General features: G+C 36.6%; 1 long non-coding RNA gene across 4 annotated transcripts in view; it reads right to left on the reverse strand.

The window, feature by feature from the left end:
* Positions 1-21,565, reverse strand: part of LOC102162238 (uncharacterized) — an 81,799-nt gene extending 60,234 nt beyond the window's left edge. For 3 of the 4 annotated variants that reach the window (XR_014830097.1, XR_014830098.1, XR_001301409.3), the window contains exon 1: positions 21,414-21,545. This is a non-coding gene — a long non-coding RNA (uncharacterized LOC102162238). Of the gene's footprint in view, positions 1-21,413 lie in introns of all 4 variants that reach the window. The other variant, XR_308034.4, reaches the window with a different exon arrangement.
* Between the last annotated feature and the right edge of the window lie 515 nt (positions 21,566-22,080).

Here is a 22,080-nt window from a genome sequence, read left to right on the forward strand (position 1 = left end):
TCGCCATTACTCTTCAACATATTTTTAGAAGTCCTAGCTACAGCAATCAGAGAAGTGAAAGAAATAAAAGGAGTCCAAATTGGAAAGGAAGAAGTAAAACTATCACTATTTACAGATGACATGATACTATAACTAGAGAATCCTAAAGGACTCTACCAGAAAACTATTAGAGCTCATCCACGAATTTGGCAAAGTTGCAGGATATAAAATCAATACACATAAATCGAAAGCATTTCTATATACTAACAATGAAAGAGCAGAAAAGGAAATTAGGGAAGCAATCCCGTTTACCATCGCATCCAAAAGAATAAAATACCTAGGAGTAAACCTACCTAAAGAAACAGAGGACCTATACTCTGAAAACTACAAGCCACTGATGAAGAAATCAAAGATGACACAAATAGATGGAAAGATATACCATGCTCATGGATTGGAAGAGTTAATATTATCAAAACGAATATACTACCCAATGCAATCTACAGATTCAATGCAATCCCTATCAAATTACCAAGGACATTTTTCACAGAACTTGAACAAAATATTTTAAAGTTTGTTTGGAAGCACAAAAGACCCAGAATATCCAAAGACATCCTGAACAAGAAAAATGGAGCTGGAGGAATCAGTCTCCTGGACTTCAGACTATACTACAAAGCAGCACTTATCAAAACTGTATGGTACTGGCACAAAGACAGACATATAGATCAGTGAAATAGGATAGAAAGCCCAGAATTAAACCCACTCACCTTCAGTCAACTAATCTATGACAAAAGAGGCAAGAATATACAATGGAGAAAAGATAGCCTGTTCAATAAGTGGTGCTGGGAAAACTGGACAGCCACATGGAAAAGAATGAAATGGGAACACTCCCTAATATCATACACAAAAAGAAACTCCAAATGGATGAAAGACGTAGATATAAGACCAGACACTATAAAACTCTTAGAGGAAAACATAGGCCAAACACTCTCTGACATAAACGATGGCCACATTTTCTCAGAGCCACCACTTAGAGTATTGACAATATAAACAAAAATAAACAAATGGGACCTAATCAAACTTAAACGTTTCTGCACAGCAAAGGTAACCCTAAACAACATGAAAAGACAACCCACAGAATGGGAGAAAATATTTGCAAGTGAATAAACTGCCAAGGGATTCATCTCTAAAATTTATAAGCACCTTCTGCAGCTCCATACCAAAAAAAATAAACAACCCCATCAAAAAATGGGCAGAAAGGAGTTGCAACACTCATATCAGACAAAATAGACTTAAAAAAAAAAAGACATAGGGAGTTCCCATCATGGCGCAGTGGTTAAAGAACCCGACTAGGAACCATGAGGTTGTGGGTTCGATCCCTGGCCTTGCTCAGTGGGTTAAGGGTCCGGCGTTGCCATGAGCTGTGGTGTAGGTTGCAGATGCACCTCAGATCCCGCATTGCTGTGGCTCTGGCGTAGGCCGGCGGCTACAGCTCCGATTCAACCCCTAGCCTGGGAACCTCCATATGCTGCAGGTTGGGCCCTAGAAAAGGAAAAAAAAAAAAGACAAAAAAAAAAAAAAGACATAAAGAATGACAAAAAAGGACACTACTTAATGATTAAGGGATCCATCCAAGGAGAGGATGTTACTATCGTCAACATATATGCCCCAAATACAGGAGCACCCAGATACATACAACAAATATTAACAGACATAAAGGGAGAAACTGATGGGAATACAATCATAGTAGGAGACTTTAATACCCCCCTCACATCAATGGACAGATCCTCTAGACAGAAAACCAATAAAGCAACAGAGATCCTAAAGGAAACAGTATAAAAGTTAGACTTAATTGACAACTTCAGGACACTACATCCAAAAAAATCAGAATACACACTCTTCTCAAATGCACATGGAACATTCTCAAGAATCGACCACATATTGGGGCACAAAGCTAACCTCAACAAATTTAGGAACATAGAAATTATCTCAAGTATCTTCTCTGATCACAACACCATGAAATTAGAAATCAACCATAGGAAAAGAAATGAGAAAAAACCTACTACATGGAGACTAAACAACGTGCTACTAAAAAACCAATGGGTCAATGAGGAAATCAAGAAGGAAATTTAAAAAATACCTTGAAACAAATGATAATGAAGACACAACCTCTCAAAATCTATGGGATGCTGCGGAAGCAGTGCTCAGAGGAAAATTTATAGCGATACAGGCCTTTCTCAAAAAAGAAGAAAGATCCCAAATTGACAACTTAACCCTCCACCTAAATGAACTACAAAAAGAAGAACAAAAAAGACCTAAAGTCAGCAGAAGGAAGGAAACTATAAAGATGAAAGAAGAAATCAATAACATAGAGATTCAAAAAAAAATAGAGAAAATTAATAAAACTAAGAGCTGGTTCTTTGAGGGTAAACAAAATTGACAAACCCCTGACCAGACTCACTAAAAAGAGGAGAGAAAGAACTCAAATAAACAAAGTTATAAATGAAAAAGGAGAAATCACAACGGATACAGCAGAAATACAAAAAACCATAAGAGAATACTATGAACAACTGTATGGCAACAAGTTTGACAATCTGGAAGAAATGGACAATTTTCTAGAATATTACAGCCTTCCAAAACTGAGCCAAGCAGAAACAGACCAACTGAACAGACCGATCACTAGAAATGAAATTGGATACGTCATAAAAACACTCCTTACAAATAAAAGTCCAGGACCAGATGGTTTCACAGACGAATTCTATCAAACATATAAAGAGGATCTGGTGCCCATCCTCCTTAAACTCTTCAAAATGTTGAAGAAGAAGGGATGATGCCACCATCACCCTAATTCCAAAACCAGACAGAGATACCACCAAAAAAGAAAACTATCACCCAATATCATTGATGAATATAGATGCAAAAATTCTCAACAAAATCTTAGCCAACCGAATCCAACAACATATAAAAAAAAGATCATACACCATGACCAGGTAGGGTTCATCCCAGGTTCACAGGATTGTTCAACATAAGCAAATCAATCAACATTATACACCATATTAACAAAAGGAAAGTCAAAAATCATATGATCATCTCAGTAGACGCAGATAAAGCATTGGACAAAGTCCAACATCCATTCATGATCAAGACCCTCGCCAAAGTGGGTATAGAGGGAACAGTCCTGAATATAATCAAAGCCATTTATGATAAACCCACAGCAAATATAATACTCAAGGGGGAAAAACTGAAAGCCTTTTCACTCCAATCTGGAACAAGACAGGGATGCCCACTCTCACCACTGCTCTTCAACATAGTTTTGGAAGTCCTAGCCACAGCAATTAGACAAACAAAAGAAATAAAAGGCATCCAAATAGGAAGAGAAGAGATAAAACTGTCACTGTACGCAGACGACATGATGCTATACATGGAAAACCCTAAGGACTCAACCCCAAAACTACTTGAACTGATTAATAAATTCAGCAAAGTAGCAGGCTATAAGATTAACATTCAGAAGTCAGTTGCATTTCTGTATACCAGCAATGAAATATTAGAAAAGGAATACAAAAACACGATACCTTTTAAAATTGCACCCCACAAAATCAAATACCTCAGAATACACCTGACCAAGGAGGTAAAGGACCTATATGCCGAGAACTATAAAACTTTCATCAAAGAAATCAAAGAAGATGTAAAGAAATGGAAAGATATTCCATGTTCCTGGATTGGGAAAATCAATATTGTAAAAATGGCCATCCTACCCAAAGCAATCTACAGATTCAATGCAATCCCTATCCAATTACCCATGACATTTTTCACAGAACTAGGACAAAGAATCCAAACATTCATATGGAACAAAAGACCCAGAATCGCCAAAGCAATCCTGAGAAACAAAAACCAAGCAGGCGGCATAACTCCCCCAGACTTCAAGAAATACTACAAAGCCACAGTCATCAAGACAGTGTGGTACTGGTATCAAAACAGACAGACAGACAGACCAATGGAACAAAATAGAGAACCCGGTAAGAAACCCTGACACCAATGGTCAATTAATCTTTGACAAGGGAGGCAAGAACATCAAATGGGAGAAAGAAAGTCTATTCAGCAAGCATTGCTGGGAAACTGGACAGCTGCACGCAAAACAATGAAACTAGAACATACCCTCACACCATGCACAAAAATAAACTCCAAATGGCTGAAAGACTTAAATATACGACAGGACACCATCAAACTCCTAGAAGAAAACATAGGCCAAACACTCTCTGACATCAACCTCATGAATATTTTCTCAGGTCAGTCTCCCAAAGCAATCGAAATTAGAGCAAAAATAAACCCATGGGACCTCATCAAACTGAAAAGCTTTTGCACAGCAAAGGAAACCAAAAAGAAAACAAAAAGACAACTTACAGAATGGGAGAAAACAGTTTCAAACGATGCGACGGACAAGGGCTTAATCTCTAGAATATATAAGCAACTTATGCAACCCAACAGCAAAAAAGCCAATCACCCATTTGAAAAATGGGCAAAGACCTGAATAGACATTTCTCCAAAGAAGATATACAGATGGCCGATAAGCACATGAAAAAACGCTCAACATCGCTGATTATAAGAGAAATGCAAATCAAAACTACCATGAGATACCACCTCACACCAGTCAGAATGGCCATCCTTAGTAAGTGCACAAATAACAAATGCTGGAGGGGCTGTGGAGAAAAGGGAACCCTCCTGCACTGTTGGTGGGAATGTAAACTGGTACAGCCACTATGGAGAAAGTTTGGAGATACCTTAGAAATCTATACATAGAACTTCCATATGACCCCACAGTCCCACTCTTGGGCATTTATCTGGACAAAAGTCTACTTCAAAGAGACACATGCACCCGCATGTTCATTGCAGCGCTGTTCACAATAGCCAGGACGTGGAAACAACCCAAATGTCCATTGACAGATGATTGGATTAGGAAGAGTGGTATATATACACAATGGAATACTACTCAGCCATAAAAAAGAACCAAATAATGCCATTTGCAGCAACATGGTTGGAACTAGAGAATCTCATACTGAGTGAAATGAGGCAGAAAGACAAAGACAAATGCCATATGATATCACTTATAACTGGAATCTAATATCCAGCACAAATGAACATCTCCTCAGAAAAAAAAAATCATGGACTTGGAGAAAAGACTTGTGGCTGCCTGATGGGAGGGGGAGGGAGTGGGAGGGATTGGGAGCTTGGGGTTATCAGACACAACTTAGAATAGATTTACAAGGAGATCCTGCTGGGTAGCATTGAGAACTATGTCTAGATACTCATATTGCAACAGAATAAAGGGTGGGGGAAAAATGTAATTGTAATGTATGCATGTAAGGATAACTTGATCCCCTTGCTGTAAAGTGGGAAAATAAAATAAAATTAAATTAAATTAAAAGAATGGGCAGAAGATCTAAACAGACAATTCTCCAAAGAAGACATACAGATGACCAAAAAACACATGAAAAGATGTTCGACATCACTCATTATTAGAGAAATGAAAATCAAAACCACTATGAGGTGCCACCTTACACCAGCCAGAATGGCCATCATCAAAAAGTCTACAAACAAGAGCTGGAGAGGGTGTGGAGAAAAAGGAACCCTAGTACACTGTTGGTGTTATTCTAAATTGGTGCAACCACTGTGGAAAGCAGTATGGAGATTCCTCAGAAAACTAAAAATAGAACTACCATTTGATCCAGCAATCCCACTCCTGGGCATCTATCCAGAGAAAACCATGACTCGCAAAGACACATGTACTCTGATGTTCATTGTAGCACTATTTACAATAGCTGAGACATGGAAACAACCTAAATGTCCATCGACAGAGGATTGGATCAAGAAGATGTTGTACATATACACAATGGAATATTACTCAGCCATTAAAAAGAATGAAATACTGGCATTTTTAGCAACATGGATGGACCTAGAAACTATCATGCTAAGTTAAGTCAGCCATACAATGAGACACCAACATCATATGCTTTCACTGACTTGTGAAATCTGAAAAAACACAGACTGAATTTCTTTGCAGAACAGATGCTGACTCACAGACATTTTAAAACTTACATTCTCCAGAGGAGACAGTTTGGGGATTGGGGGGATGTTATTGGGCTGTGGGATGGAAATCCTGTGAAATCAGATTGTTATGATGATTATACAACTACAGATGTGAGTAATAAAAAAAAAAGGATCTGGTGTTGTTGCAACTGAGGCTTGGATCTGATTCGTGGTCTGTGAACTCCATATGTTGCAAGGTGGCCAAGAAAGAAAAAAAAATGTATAACTGGTAAAATAGAGGTAAGTTGATTGATCTACCTTAACACAGAGAAGTAACTACACTAAACTACTAAACTGTCATTATAAAGGTGGATATCAAAACAAACAAAATCTTCCCCCCCAAAAAAAAACAAAAAACAAAAAAATATGCTCTATGAGCTCTGTTTAGAAGGTTAGAAAGGATAGATGAAAACAGTATCAGGGTGTCTTTTTGGCAGAGAGGACCTTATTGTGAAGCAGAAAAGGTCTGATGCCTCTCTTTAAGAAAGGTAAGGAACTGACAGATTTGGTAGGGATACATGAAATGAGCTGTGGAGGAAATCAGGTGGCAAATCATGAATAGTCTTGTGTGCTTAGCTCAGGAGTTTGGATTTTATCCTGAAAGAAATGAGAAACCATAGAAAGGTGTGTAAGTGTGGTTTGCACAGATTTACAATTGCAAAACTATTCTCACTCTGATGGTAGATAAGGGTTAGATGATTCTAGAAAGAAGGATGTCAGTTAAGAGGCTCTAGAAATAGTCCAGGTATAAACTGATAATATTGATACTGCTCCAAATGAATTCCTTAGCCTAACATTTAATACACCTGACATTCTGGATCTACCCTACCTTCCCAACCTTATGTCCAGTATTCCCTTTCCAATAGACTATGCTTCTGTAAAAGACCATCTGGCTATTTTAGAAGCATTGCTCTCAGATTCCATGTGCTTAAGCACAGACCTCAGTTCAGACTATCTTTATGGCCCAGCACACTGCATAAAAGGTTTTGGATGGTCAATACAAACTGAGAAGATTAATTTTAAAAAGGCAGATCCCTTAAAAAATTAGATTTAGTTATTGTATAGTCAACATTACATCTTAATCTGAATACTTGCCCAAATGTTTTCAGAATTCTTTCCTTAAAAATAAACTAGCATCATTTGAAATTATTTTCTCCCATTCTGTAAGTTGTCTTTTTGGTTTCCTTTGCTGTGCAAAAGCTCATTGGTTTTATGAGGTCCCATTGGTTTATTTTTGCTCTTATTTCTGTTGCTTTGGGAGACCGACCTGAGAAAATATTCATGAGGTTGATGTCAGAGAATGTTTTGCCTCTGTTCTCTTCCAGGAGTCTGATGGTGTCTTGTCTTACACTCAAGTCTTTCAGCCATTTTGAGTTTATTTTGGTGCATGGTGTGAGGGTGTGTTCTAGTTTCATTGATTTGCATGCAGCTGTCCAGATTTCCCAGCAGTACTTGCTGAAAAGACTGTCTGTTTCCCATCTTATGCTCTTGCCTCCTTTGTCAAAGATTCATTGACCATAGGTGTCTGCGTTTATTTCTGAGTTCTCCATTCTCTTCCGCTGGTCTGGTCTGTCTGTTTTGGTACCAGTACCACACTGTCTTGATGACTGTGGCTTTGTAATATTGCCTGAAGTCTGGGGGAGTTATGCCTCCTGCTTGGCTTTTGTTTCTCAGAATACTTTGACAATTCTGGGTCTTTTGTGGTTCCAAATGAATGTTTGGATTGTGTGTCCTAGTTGTGTGAAAAATGTCATGGGTAATTGGATAGGGATTGCGTTTAATCTGTAGATTGCTTTGGGTAGGATGGCCATTTTTACAATCTTAATTTTTCCAACCCAGGAGCATGGAATATCTTTCCATTTCTTTACATCTCCTTTAATTTCCTTGATTAATGTTTTATAGTTCTTGGCATATAGGTCCTTTGCCTCCTTGGTCAGGTGTATTCCCAGGTATTTGATTTTTTGGGGTGCAATTTTAAAAGGTATTGTGTTTTATCTCTAGACTATTTTTCTATACAAGCACCTTATTCAACTCAACAGCAAAAAAGCCAACAACCCATTTGAAAAATGGGCAAAGGACCTGAAGAGACATTTCTCCAAGGAAGAGATACAGATGGCCATCAAGCACATGAGAAAATGCTCAATGTCACTGATTATGAGAGAAATGCAAATCAAAACTACCATGATATACCACCTCACACCAGTCAGAATGGCCATCCTTAGTAAGTCCACAAATAACAAGTGCTGGAGGGGGTGTGGAGAAAAGGGAACCCTCCTGCACTGCTGGTGGGAATGTAAGCTGGTACAGCCACTATGGAGATCAGTATGGAGGTACCTCAGAAATGTATACATAGAACTACTATATGATCCAGCAATCCCACTCTTGGGCATATATCCAGATGTAACTTTCCTTAAAAAATACACATGCACCTGCATGTTCATTGTAGCACTGTTCACAATAACCACGACATGGAAACAACCCAAATGTCCATTGACAGATGATTTGATTAGGAAGATGCGGTATATTCACACAATGGAATGCTACTCAGCCATAAAAAAGAATGAAATAATGCCTTTTGCAGCTACGTGGATGGAACTAGAGACTCTCATACTGAGTGAAGTAAGTCAGAAAGAGAAAGAGAAATACAATATGATATCACTCATATCTGGTATTTAATATACAGCACAAATGAACCTTTCCACAGAAAAGAAAATTATGGACTTGGAGAATAAACTTGTGGTTGCCTCTGGGGAGGGGGAGGGAGTGGGAAGTACTGGGAGCTTGGTGTTAACGGATGCAAACTATTGCATTTGGAATGGATGAACAATGAGACCCTGCTGTTTAGCACTGAGAACTGTGTCTAGCTACTTACAGTGCAGCATGACAATGGGAGAAAAAATTATGTATACCTGTATGTGTAACTGGGTCACCATGCTGTACAGTGAAAAAAAAAAGTTTGTTGGGGGAAATAACAATAAGAAATAAATTTAAAAAAATTAACTGGTTTGGGACTTTAGTCCCTATGTTTAACCATTTAAAACTGATCTCACTGAGTTAGTGGTACTGTGGTCACTATGGGACAAATAAATTTCTTTGCAACCATCTAAATGATAGAAGTGTCAAAAATGATGCCATTTCTGGTTAAATGTCATAAATAAATTCACGATATGTGACTGCCTTTCTTACTCCAGTACATCAAATTCCCACTAATTGAAGTCAGACTACTCTCTCAGATCTTGCTGTTATCAGATTATTATTTTTCAATTTCTTATAAGGTATCAGCATAACTTAGGGAATTCCAGCAATTATTGCAGCTATTTGCCTTTTTAAAATTCTCTTGCTATCCAAGGAGATTAAAAGAAACTTCAAAACAAGGGTGAAAATTCCAAGAATCTTGAGAAAATAATTTATAAATATGTTTTATGTCAAAAGGTAATATATAAATAAATAAATAACAAAAATCTTTCCAAGGCCAAACTTTATTTTCTCATGGTTATAGAAATTATAGTGTAGCTAATAAAATGAGGGTGTCATACACATACTACAATATAGTACAAATCATGAATTATACAACAGACAAAGATGAGGAACTTCAATGGAATTAAACCTAATGGAAATAAATAAAACATACAAGCAAAGTAGCAATCATGTTGTTTCTATTAACAAAATGTGCATGCATAGGGGGCTCCTCAGCAAGTGTATGTAATATATTAATTATTATTGGAGAATTCACTGCAACTATGAAATAGTTTGTAATTAACAAGTAATTAGAGCTACAAATTCTTTGGAAAGTAAAGCAATGGTTTGTAAAATACTCATATACATTGAATGAAAGGATAAATCAGATCTAATAGACACTTTCTGGATTGGATATAGTTGAGCTTTTTAGGGTTTCTCATCAGAAGTCTCGATAATTGAAGAAAATCTCTGGGTGTTTTTCTGTGGTTTTGTATGTCTGTGCATCTGCTTAGGTTATTGGGGTAGAGGGATTGTATAAGAAACAGAATATATATATATATATGTATGACTGGGTCACTATGCTGTACAGCAGAAATTGACACAACACTGTAAATCAACCACACACTAATAATAATAAACATATACTTGGTCTTAGTCTAGATTCTGGTACAGAGCCCCTAAAACCTTTGAGATTTCCTAAGGGATAAGAACAAGAAAGGTGTCTTATAATTCCATTCCAATCTCCTTTCAACCACAGCAGAGTTTATGCTAGTGAGGTGAGTTTTGGAAAGCCCCCTAAGTGTGGGTGCTGAACACCAGGAGAACAAACCATGTGATTAAAGGGTTGAAACTTTCAGTCCGATTCCCCTGACCTCCTGGGAGGGAGAGGAGAGCTGGGGATTGAGTTAATCGCCAATGCCTAATGATCTCATCAATCATGCCTATGTGATAAAGTCCCCATAAAACCCCCAAAGGACCAGTTTAGAGAGCTTCTTGTTGGTGAACATGTGGAGGTGTTGGGACATGCATTCACAGAAGGCATGGCAATTTAGCAATTTTCCCCCATACCTTGCCCTATGCACCTCTTCTACCTGGCTTTTTCTGAGTTAGATCCTGAGTTAACTTGGTAATCTAGTAAGTAAGCTGTTCTCCTGAGATCTGTGAGCCATTCTGGCAAAAAAATCAGACCCAAGAAGGAGGTGGATTTATATCAACCACAAGCATAGGTGACAACCTGGGCTTGGGATTGGCATCTGAAGTGCAAGGCCAGGATTAATCTTGTAGCAACGGATGCAATCTCTAGGCAGATAGTGTCAGAATTGAGTTAAAGTGTAGGACACACAGCTCATGTCACAGAATACTTGGTACGTGGGAACCCACACACAAGCACATTTGGCGATGAGAGGTGTCAGAAGTATCGCATGTGAGCAATAAAGGAAATGCAGGAGCAGGTGAGATTTCCTTTACAGGTATGAGTTGGAAATGTTAAAATAATATTTTTTTTTCCTGGAAAAATCAGGCAGAGTTCATTTGATCTTACCTTCCATCCTTATTAAATGTCCATTTATGAGGAAGACTGTTTTATGTGAAGAATAATCTTATATTTATGTCCACTTTTTGTCTTTAGGGTAGCTTATAGAAAATACAAAGAATTTTCTTCTTATGAAACTACATACCTTGTTGCTTGATGTGATAAACCATATACCCTATATTTCTCCTTATGTTCCATCACCTCTCCGTGGCCCAACCACCCAGCCCAATCAAAAAAAAAAAGCAACTTTGGAATCGAATTAAAATAACCCAGTCAAAACATCGAAAAAGTGGAGGCATTCAGCTGCAGTCAGAAAAGGACAAGAGTTATCAACCCTCTTGCACTATATCCGTGAGTCTATCCCTGATGGGCTGTATACTGCAGCCAAATCTGGTCTCTGTGATTTCCCTAGAGGTCAGAGTATTTCAATGGCCTCTGAAAGAATCAATGCACCACTTATGTGACTCACTTTTCACCTTTATTAATCTGTCCCAAAAGTAAGGGCAGAGTTAGGCTAAAGGAACTTATTACATTTATTGGCCAGAATTAAATTAGTCACTCAGACTTTTAAAGAGGCCACAATACTTTGTGACCCATGATGACCAGAGTACCCTTCCCTAAACTGAGAGGAGTCCAACTTCAGGTCCTAAAAAGTATTAACTGATTGGGGAAAAAAAAAAAAGCAGCAAAGGCACTTTATGCCAAGAACTTCCTGCGAACATCCTTCAGATCTCAACATTTAGACTTAAGATCTTGTTGAAAACTCAGTTAATAATTGGTATTAGGCCTGCAGTAACTACAGCTACATCCGTTTAATTGAATGAAAACCAGGAAACAGTACTGGTACCACCTCATTGGTTGATAAATAGAATATTTCTTTATATATACCTCACCATTTCTTCTCAGTACTTTACAAACAATATAAAGAATTGCTTGAAAATTCCCTAAAGGATCTATTTAAAAAGTCCAAGTGACTAATTAGTAGATAACTATATCTTCAATCCACATAAGGTCCAAAGTGCTCTAAAAATTTGACATTTTCAGTATGTTTGCTGGCATTAATAACATCCCTTAGCATTAATATTGCCTTTATGTCTCGCTCTACCTACCCTAGCTTCTAACCCCACACAGCCACTAATAGATATAGTTAGGCTTTATTAAGCAAAGTGGATATTTGTTAAGAAAATATTTTGTTGAAATAAAACACCCCAAATCCTAAGTGTACAATTCAGTAAGTTTTCACAAGTAAACACAATGATGTATTCAGAACAAAGATTCAAAAGGAGGAGTCTGTGACCTTTTTCCAATCATTAAACTCCTTAAGATAATCAATATCTTTGACTTCTATCTCGCAGATTAGTTTTAGTCATTTTTTAATATTGCATAGATAGATCCATATTGCACATGCTCTTTTGTATCTGAAGTTTTCTTTTATGACATGTTTGTAAGGTTCATTTGTGTTGATGTATGTACCAGTTAATTCTCATTGCTGCATTCTCATTCATCCCATTGTATAAATGGGAAATAATATTATTTGCTGATGATAAATATTTGGGTTTTGCCAATTTGGAGAAATTACTGTGTGACAATGAGCATTAAAGCATGTTCTTTTGAGCATGCATGTATATGTATCTAATGTTATACAATTAGGAGTGGAATTTCTGGGTGACAGTGTTTGCATATGTTTAGCATTAGTAGACACTGGCAAACAGTTTTCCAAACTGATTGTACCTATATACACTCTAGCTAGAGTGTTCTTTCTTCAGTGTGACATCTCTCTTATCTAATTTTAGTGTTCAGTTAATTTTCACTTACTGTAATTAGTGGTGTATGAGGATATATATCTAATATTTATTTCACTTTGCTCTCTCTTCTTGCTTTCTTTTGGGTTATTTTTGTTAGTTACTCAATTTTTCCTCTGAATCAACTTTTTAATTGTATATCTTCTATATATATCTGTTTATAATATGCATATTTGATTCATTGCAAGCTAATATAAATTAGGATTTTTCTTTTTTGTCTTTTGTCTTTTTAGGGCCGCTTCGGCAGCATATGGAGGGTCCCAGGGCAGGGGTCCAATCAGAGCTGTTGCTGGCAGCCTACACCACAGCCACAGCAATACCAGATCTGAGCCATATCTGTGACCTATACCACAGCTCATGGCAAAGCCGGATCCTTAACACACTGAGCAAAGCCAGGGATTGAACCTGAAACCTCATGGTTCCTACTTGGATTTGATTCTGCTGTGCCACTACGGGAACTTCTAAATTAGAATTTTATCAATTCCTGGACAATGCTAAGATCTTAGAATATAGTAACCTCATTTATGAGTCTCCATCATTTCATTTTATTCTTATAATACATTTTAATTCTACATATATTTCAAATCCTGCAAAACATTATTATTATATTGTTCCATTATTAATACTATGGCTCTATATGAAATTATTTACAGTTATCTTCATATACATATCGCACTTTATTCCTTGCATTTTTCTTGTGACTAAGGTCATTTCCTACCTGACTATATAAATCTCTTCTGTGTTTTTCTTAGTGAGATTTTCCAGCAATAAATTACCTGATTTATTTTTAAAGTCTTGATGTTCCTTTTAATTATGCAAGATAATTTCACTGGGCATAGATGTGTAGGTCAGTGGCTACTTTATTTCAGTATTTTAAAGATATTACTCAATTATGTTCAGCCTTCCATATTTTGCTAAGAAGTCAGTTGTCAGTCTTTCAATACCCCTGAGGATAGTGCGTACTTTTTTGGAAGACTTTAAGATGTTTTCCTTAATTAAAGAAGATGTAAAGAAATGGAAAGATATTCCATGCTCCTGGGTTGGAAAAATTAAGATTGTAAAAATGGCCATACTACCCAAAGCAATCTACAGATTAAACGCAATCCCTATCCAATTACCCATGACATTTTTCACACAACTAGGACACACAATCCAAACATTCATTTGGAACCACAAAAGACCCAGAATTGTCAAAGTATTCTGAGAAACAGAAGCCAAGCAGGAGGCATAACTCCCCCAGACTTCAGGCAATATTACAAAGCCACAGTCATCAAGACAGTGTGGTACTGGTACCAAAACAGACAGACCAGACCAGCGGAAGAGAATGGAGAACTCAGAAATAAACGCAGACACCTATGGTCAATGAATCTTTGACAAAGGAGGCAAGAGCATAAGATGGGAAACAGACAGTCTTTTCAGCAAGTACTGCTGGGAAATCTGGACAGCTGCATGCAAATCAATGAAACTAGAACACACCCTCACACCATGCACCAAAATAAACTCAAAATGGCTGAAAGACTTGAGTGTAAGACAAGACACCATCAGACTCCTGGAAGAGAACAGAGGCAAAACATTCTCTGACATCAACCTCATGAATATTTTCTCAGGTCGGTCTCCCAAAGCAACAGAAATAAGAGCAAAAATAAACCAATGGGACCTCATAAAACCAATGAGCTTTTGTACAGCAAAGGAAACCAAAAAGGAAACAAAAAGACAACTTACACAATGGGAGAAAATAATCTCAAATGATGCAATGGACAAGGGCTTAATGTCTAGACTATTCAAGCAGCTTACCCAACTCAACAGCAAAAAAGCCAACAACCCATTTGAAAAATGGGCAAAGGACCTGAAGAGACATTTCTCCAAGGAAGAGATACAGATGGCCATCAAGCACATGAGAAAATGCTCAATGTCACTGATTATGAGAGAAATGCAAATCAAAACTACCGTGAGATACCACCTCACACCAGTCAGAATGGCCATCCTTAGTAAGTCCACAAATAACAAGTGCTGGAGGGGTGTGGAGAAAAGGGAACCCTCCTGCACTGCTGGTGGGAATGTAAGCTGGTACAGCCACTATGGAGATCAGTATGGAGGTACCTCAGAAATGTATACGTAGAACTACCATATGATCCAGCAATCCCACTCTTGGGCATATATCCAGATATAACTTTCCTTAAAAAAGACACATGCACCCGCATGTTCATTGCAGCACTGTTCAAAATAGCCAAGACATGGAAACAACCCAAATATCCATTGACAGATGATTGGATTAGGAAGATATGGTATGTGCACACAATGGAATACTACTCAGCCATAAAAAAGAACCAAATAATGCCATTTGCAGCAACATGGATGGAACTAGAGACTCTCATCCTTAATGAAATAAGTCAGAAAGAGAAATACCATATTATATCACTCATATCTGGTATATAATATACAGCACAAATGAACCTTTCCACAGAAAATAAAATCATGGACTTAGAGAATAGAGTTGTGGTTGCCCGGGGGGGAAGGAGAGAGATTGGGGTGTATTGGAAGCTTGGGGTTGATAGATGCAAACTCTTGCTCTTGGAATGGATTAGCAATGAGATCCTGCTGTGTAGCACTTGGAACTATGTCTAGTCACTTATGATGGAGACTGATAATGTGAAAAAATAGAATGTGTACATGTATGTGTAACTGGGTCACCATGCTGTACAGTAGAAAAAAATTGTATTGAGGAAATAACTATTAAAAAAAATACCAAAAAAATGTTTTCCTTTATCATTGATCTGAATTAGCTTTACTCTGGTGTGCCTATTTGTAATTCTCTTTGTATATATCTAGATATATCTGGATATTAGTACTTTTACAGTCTGTTTTGAAGTTTTACATCAGTTTCAGAAAAGTATAGGATGTTTTAATCTCCAAACAATTTCCTTCTTTTTCCTCCTTGCTCCTTTTGATACTTTAGTTTCACATACATTGATGATTTAATCATGTTTAATATAGCTCTTTTGGTAAATATACGTGTGTGTATATATATACATTTATATACGTTTATATTTTCTTTCTTCTTGGGATTTTCTCTCTCTCTTTTTTTTTTTGTTGGGGTGGGGGTTTCCTGTGCTTTATCTTAAATGTTGTCAATTAACTTACTCCATTTAATAAAATTAACTATTTCTTTCACTTTATCCAATTTGCTTTTAAATGTATAGTTTCAGCTATTTTATTTCTTAGCTCTGGGATATTGATTGCATTTTTTTCTTATAGATTCTATTTCTCTGGTGAAAGTTGCTATTTTGCCATTTATTTCTTTTAACATCACACTTATTTTAATGTCAAAATCTGATAACTTCAGAATTTGGGGCATTTACAAATCTGTTTCTATTTCCTATTTTTTTAAATGAGTCCAGCTATTTTTAAATTTAATGCCTGGCATTTAGTAGAATATTTTGCAGAGGCTAGAGATGATGAAGACTTCCTCCAGGTATTCCTGGAACTATTTCAGATACTACTTCCTATCTACTACTAGGCAGTAATAGTGGGGGGTACTTTGCTTTAATTCTATCTGGGCCTGACCAGCTGATTTGATGCAGGTTTTCACATTTTAAAATGTTCACTCCATTTTTATCTGGATCAATCACACTCCTAGACTTCTGTCTTTTAGGGAACTCCTAACTGAGACGCTAGGTGTTTACTGATGCTCTGACTTCTTGTTTTAAAACAATTTTATCCTTAACTTTTCAATATGTCATATTGTGAAGCTTAAGATTTGGGGAAATTTTCTCATAGTTTGGTAAAAAAAAATGTCGCTTTTGAGAATTTTTCCCATGCTATATTTTCCTGAGCTTCACTGATTTTTTGGTGATATCATCAAATACCAAGGTTTTGACAATATTCTTTATTCTTATAGTTCCTAAATTTAAATCTTTGGTCTTAATCTCTCTCTTCAGCTCTCTACCCAGATACAAAAGGATCATTTCCACCTGGGTGTTATATAGGATATGTAAATTTTTTATAGTCAAAATTCAACTCAACCTTTTTTCTCAGTGGTGTTCTCCTGCATTTCATACTTCAGTTAATGATATGCATAAAATTATATAAAAATAATATTCTATGTGTCTCTTTGCATCACCAAATATTCTTTTCCAAATTTAGTTATATATTCATCTTATCATGTTTCCTCTAGTTCCACTCTATTTCCCTAGTTAGGATTCTCTCATTTAATTTTTTAACACTGTTTCCAGAATTACCTAAGGCACAGATCTGTACACATCACCTTCCCATCCACAACTCTTCACTGAATTCCAGGTCTTGAAAAGATAAACTTTAAATTTCTGAGTGTGATTTTTTTACCAGTTCTTTCACATCTTTCCCCATCCTTCACACTTTTACCTTATTCTCAGTCTCTTATGTCTAACCTCTTCAAACCTCATTTATACGTAATTCTACCACACCTGGTTTCTCTTTTACTTTCCTCATGCTATTATTTCCAGATATAAAGATTTTCCTTCCTCTTTTTTTTCCATTTGGAAAATTCCTTCAAGGTCTATCATGAATAGTCAATTTTATGTGAAGCCTCCCTTTTCCTGCAGCCAGCAGAATTAAAAACAATCTTTTCTATATATATACCACAAGTGAAACTAATTTTGAACTCAGAACCTTGTGTTGTAATGTGTTTGTCCCTCTCTGAACTATAAATTCCTCCTTAATAAAGTCTTATTAATATTTCCAGAACTTAATATAGTGCATGACAACACATTCAACATTTACTATATGTTAAAATAAAACTGAATAAAGTTAAGCTTAAAATATTAAAGAAGGTTGCACTGTGCCTTAAAATTGAGTTGAGGTAGAGTTCCCGTTGTGGTGCAGCAGAAACAAATCTGACTAGGAACCATGAGGATGCAGGTTTGGTCCCGGGCCTCACTCAGTGAGTTAAGGATCCAGCAATGCTATGAGCTGTGGTGTAGGTCTCAGACACGGCTCAGATCTGGCATTGCTGTGGCTGTGGCTGTGGCCAGACGCTAAAGCTCCTATTGGACCCCCAGCCTGGGAATCTCCATATGCCACAGGTCCAGTCCTAAAAAGATAAAAACAACAACAACAACAACAAAAAAACGAAAAAGCAGTTGATTTGAGGTACCATCAAGCAGCTGAATCAGGCCCTATTTTCTAGTCATTACAACAGTTCATTGGGCCAAAGTTTAGTGATACATTGTGAAAGAGCAAGTTTTTCTGTATTACTTTTACTAATTAGCCTCCTCCAACTCTTTAATTTCACAGGTTGCACCATTTAACTTTATTTAGTTGTCTCACAAATGCGTCAGTCACATAAACAAATTGAAGTAAATTCATCAGTGAATGAAATGCAGTCACCCTTGGTATCCACAGGTTCCACATCTGCAGGTCCAACAACCTGGGATTGCAGATGTGGGGTGCCTACATAGGGCCATGAGAGCCCACAGGTTTTGGTGTCCAAAGCAGGATGGGGGGCGTCCTGGAACCAATCTTGTACAAACACCAAGGGACAACTCTAAGCTCCAGGACAGAAAGACTAACCTCAAAATGTAAAACCAGTAGAAGTGTCTATGAATTAATATTTTTAAGATTCAAACATGAAAACTTGTGAAATGCACATTTCAATGATCTTTATCTTATTTATGAGCACAGAGCTTCAATCAAAAGAAAGATTAGGATATAAATAAAAAGATCTTTATTATCACTGTCACCGATTTTACCTCTGACTGGTAATGGTGGAAATCATGAATTGTCTGCTACTGTAATATACCACCCATTGTTGTGTCATTCCAAATGATGTGACTTAAGTGTTCAGCTTAAGCATGTTGTAATCATGAAAATTAACAGTCCATCTCTGACTTCACCTGAGGACAAACTGCTCTGCTTTCTATCCAGATGGTGCTGGTTTAATTTTTAACATTGTAAATATTGTGACCATGTTTTCTAAGAGGTCAGATAATGACAATGAAAATGATGACCATATCAATGCTAGCCTAAACTAGATATCACCAAAAGAGAGGGCTAAATAGCTGTTAATTTAGAGACAAGTGAAAAGATTAGGAAAAAGGAAATAATCAAAAACAGAGCATCCAGCCAATATGCTAAAAATATTTTTGGATTGGGCATTGTGGAGAAAGGCATCTGAAAGCAAATATAGAACCCAAATCTCAAAGGCTAGGCATGATAATAGGCGAGGACTTGTAAATTAACATTTTTTTAAATCTCACCAAATAAAACCAATGCTCACTTGAAAATTGTAGACACTTCATGAGCTATCATTCCTCTAATTTCTCAATGAAACTTAATAAAGTTACCGGTCCCGATTCAGCTACTGCAACTAAAATGGAGACCAACAGCAGCCAAAATTTTGGCATAGATATTAGCCCCTTATGGTATGGAGGTTGTTCTGTCAGACTTTACCAACCATCATGTCATACTGTGTATTGATGAAAAATTGAACCACAGCAACAACAACACAAATCTTCTCTCTACCTCTTGAGTGGTTTGAGAAATGGAGTTTTAAATAAACCTGTTTTCTCTGAAGATTGTAATAAAGTCATAGAAAACATAAAATAAGGTTGTTGAAATCATGTCACATACAAACTAAACCATGCTCCTCTACCTGTATAATTGGCAGGCAATTACAGTTTTGGCCAATTTGGCAAATGTAAAATTTTGGCAGAAGCCATTCGATCTATAATTTCTTACCCAAGAAAGAAAACGATCCTAACTGCTAAATATCCTGCACTTAATACTTCTCCAAGGGCCATGATTAGTTTACCTCTGGTATAATCTTTTGTACTAAGGTTTGGGGTCACTTTTCAGTTTTCTCAAAATATGATTAAGCACTTAGTATAGAAGTGTTTATTTTACCATGTCTAAAGATGTAAACTCCTTAGAAATGTGCCTACATGTATGTCTGCCATTGTTGTTGGTCATATAAAAGATGCTAAAATATTGTCCCCCCCCATAAAGTCAAGAAAAATGATCTTTAATTTGGAAATGCATTGAGGATGAGAATGGAGAAAAGAATTACAGTAGAAAATACATTTTTATACTTCTTTTATATACATTTATGTAGTTTTCTGAAGCTATTTGGTAATACTGGAAGAGGTATAAAGAGCCTAGAAAAAAGATGAACTGTCAAACATTAAGTGTAGGTTGAGATTAAAAGTTAAACTAGAATAAAATTACTCTTTTTGTTGTTCTTGGAAATACGATTGCTTCAGAACTCAAAAAATGTCATCAGAAAGGGGCAGCCAAGTTAAAAGGAACTTTCTCAATTTTTATTGCGAAAACTGACTTTTTTGGAATCCAACTTTGATTTTACAAGCTCAAATTACCTTTGTGCTTTGAAACCACTTTCTCTGAGAAAGGAAAGTTTAGTTTATGATAATATCCAACATGTTTTAAAAATGTGACTGGTTAAATATTGATACCCTCCTGTAGTAAATATATAAATGCAAAGGACTTAATGGATAAACAACTAGTTTACGAAAATAAGCCTGCTGATACAAAATAAATGCACATTTTTGGAAAGGTGAAAACTCATTTATACAAGTTTTTTTAATTAAAGGATAGTTGATTTAGTGTTCCTTCAATTTCCACTGTATAGAAGTGACACAGTCATTTTTTTTTCCATTTTTCATCAGATTCTTATTGTGCCATACGTTAAGACCTCACAAGTTTAAAAACCAATTGTTTCCAATAAATGAAATCCCAAATATTCTAGCTTGTTTTTGTTGAGAGGATATTTGGCTTGATGTTATCACACTGAACTGACACCAGGATGTGAAGTGGGTGTGAAACAGGCAGCCTGCAAATCATGGTGAGATGTACATTTGTACTGTTTTTATCACTACATTTAAAAAAAGAAGGAAGTTCTAGAAGCTGCAGACACTTCAAAAAAGTACTATTAGGAAAAAGAAACAAAAATAAAAATATTCTATAATATGGCACAGAAGTAAATATGCATTTTTTAAAAAAATTAAATAAAGGTAACATTAGTGTAATTAGTCCTACTGCTTTCTTTTCAAGTATATTACACTTACACATTTTAAGAAACAAAATAATATTGCCTACACATTTATATACCCAAGTAAAAGATTTTTTAAAAAGTTAAAAATAAGCCACTGAACCAGAAGGTAAAAATATTATAAAATACTATGTTCTTTTACACGTGTTAGTTAACTAATCCTACCATTAACTAGTACTGTCTAGTCACTGTTGACTAGTCCTTTGTTTGCTTAAATAAAAGCATTTATACAACTGAAAAGTAAATAGTACAGTATAATATAAACTTCTAAATACCTATGTTAGATAAGCTTATGACTGAGTCGTAAAAATGTGTGTATAAAAAATTATTATATATTATATTTCTTTGTTGGTTTGGTATCTTTATATCTCAAGCTGGCTTTCTGAAAAGTTGGTCACACTGTTGACAGAGAAAGAGAATCCTGGCTTGAAGGAAAAGGAGATGCATCAGTCAGCTCTCGCAATGTTAACAATCCCCAAATATCAGTGGCTTAGAACCATAAGACTTATGCATGCCTTACCCAGTATGCTTTAACTGCATCTCTGCTTTCCATTCATTCCTCTTCATTCTGGAAATGAGGCTGATGGAACAGCTTCTATCTGGGACATGCTGCTCCGGTTATGGCAGACAAACAAAAAGTTTTCTCAGATGTGGCTTGGATCCCCTTCTGCTGATATTTTATTGGCCAGAGAAGCTGTGTTGCACTAGCAAATCACATGACTAAGCTAGACGTCAATGGGCTGAGGGTATATAAACTTCCCACAGGTAGAAGCAGAGAGCACTTGAGAAAATTAACAAGATTTCCTAAGTATTCTCTCCTGGTCACAAGTATTTGCTTCCTTCCCTTCTTCTTCCATAACACACTAACCCCTTCCCAAGCTAAACAACATCTAGCAATAATTGGAAGAAGCTCTGCCCTTTGTCTTTATTCTGAGACTGAGGCTGAAAGTGAAGCCTGTATATGAGGCAAGCAGCTCTTGTGAGAGAGAGAAGAGAGTAATTGTAAAACAGTACTGTGGCTTTCAAACCCTCTGCCCACACGCAGCATGTGTCACTCTGCTCACATTTTATTGACCAGTGCAAGTCCCATCACTGCACCTGACACGAGTAGGGTATGATACCATTTCCTTTGTTACAAAGTAGGGCAACAGATACTTGGAAACAATAGGTAAACTTCCCAAAAGGAA

Source organism: Sus scrofa, chromosome 15, assembly GCF_054392235.1.
Source record: "Sus scrofa isolate SSC_HxYL_T2T_F1_AM1 chromosome 15, Sscrofa_HxYL_maternal_Yorkshire_Landrace_v2.0, whole genome shotgun sequence".
NCBI classification, from domain to species: Eukaryota; Metazoa; Chordata; class Mammalia; order Artiodactyla; family Suidae; genus Sus; species Sus scrofa.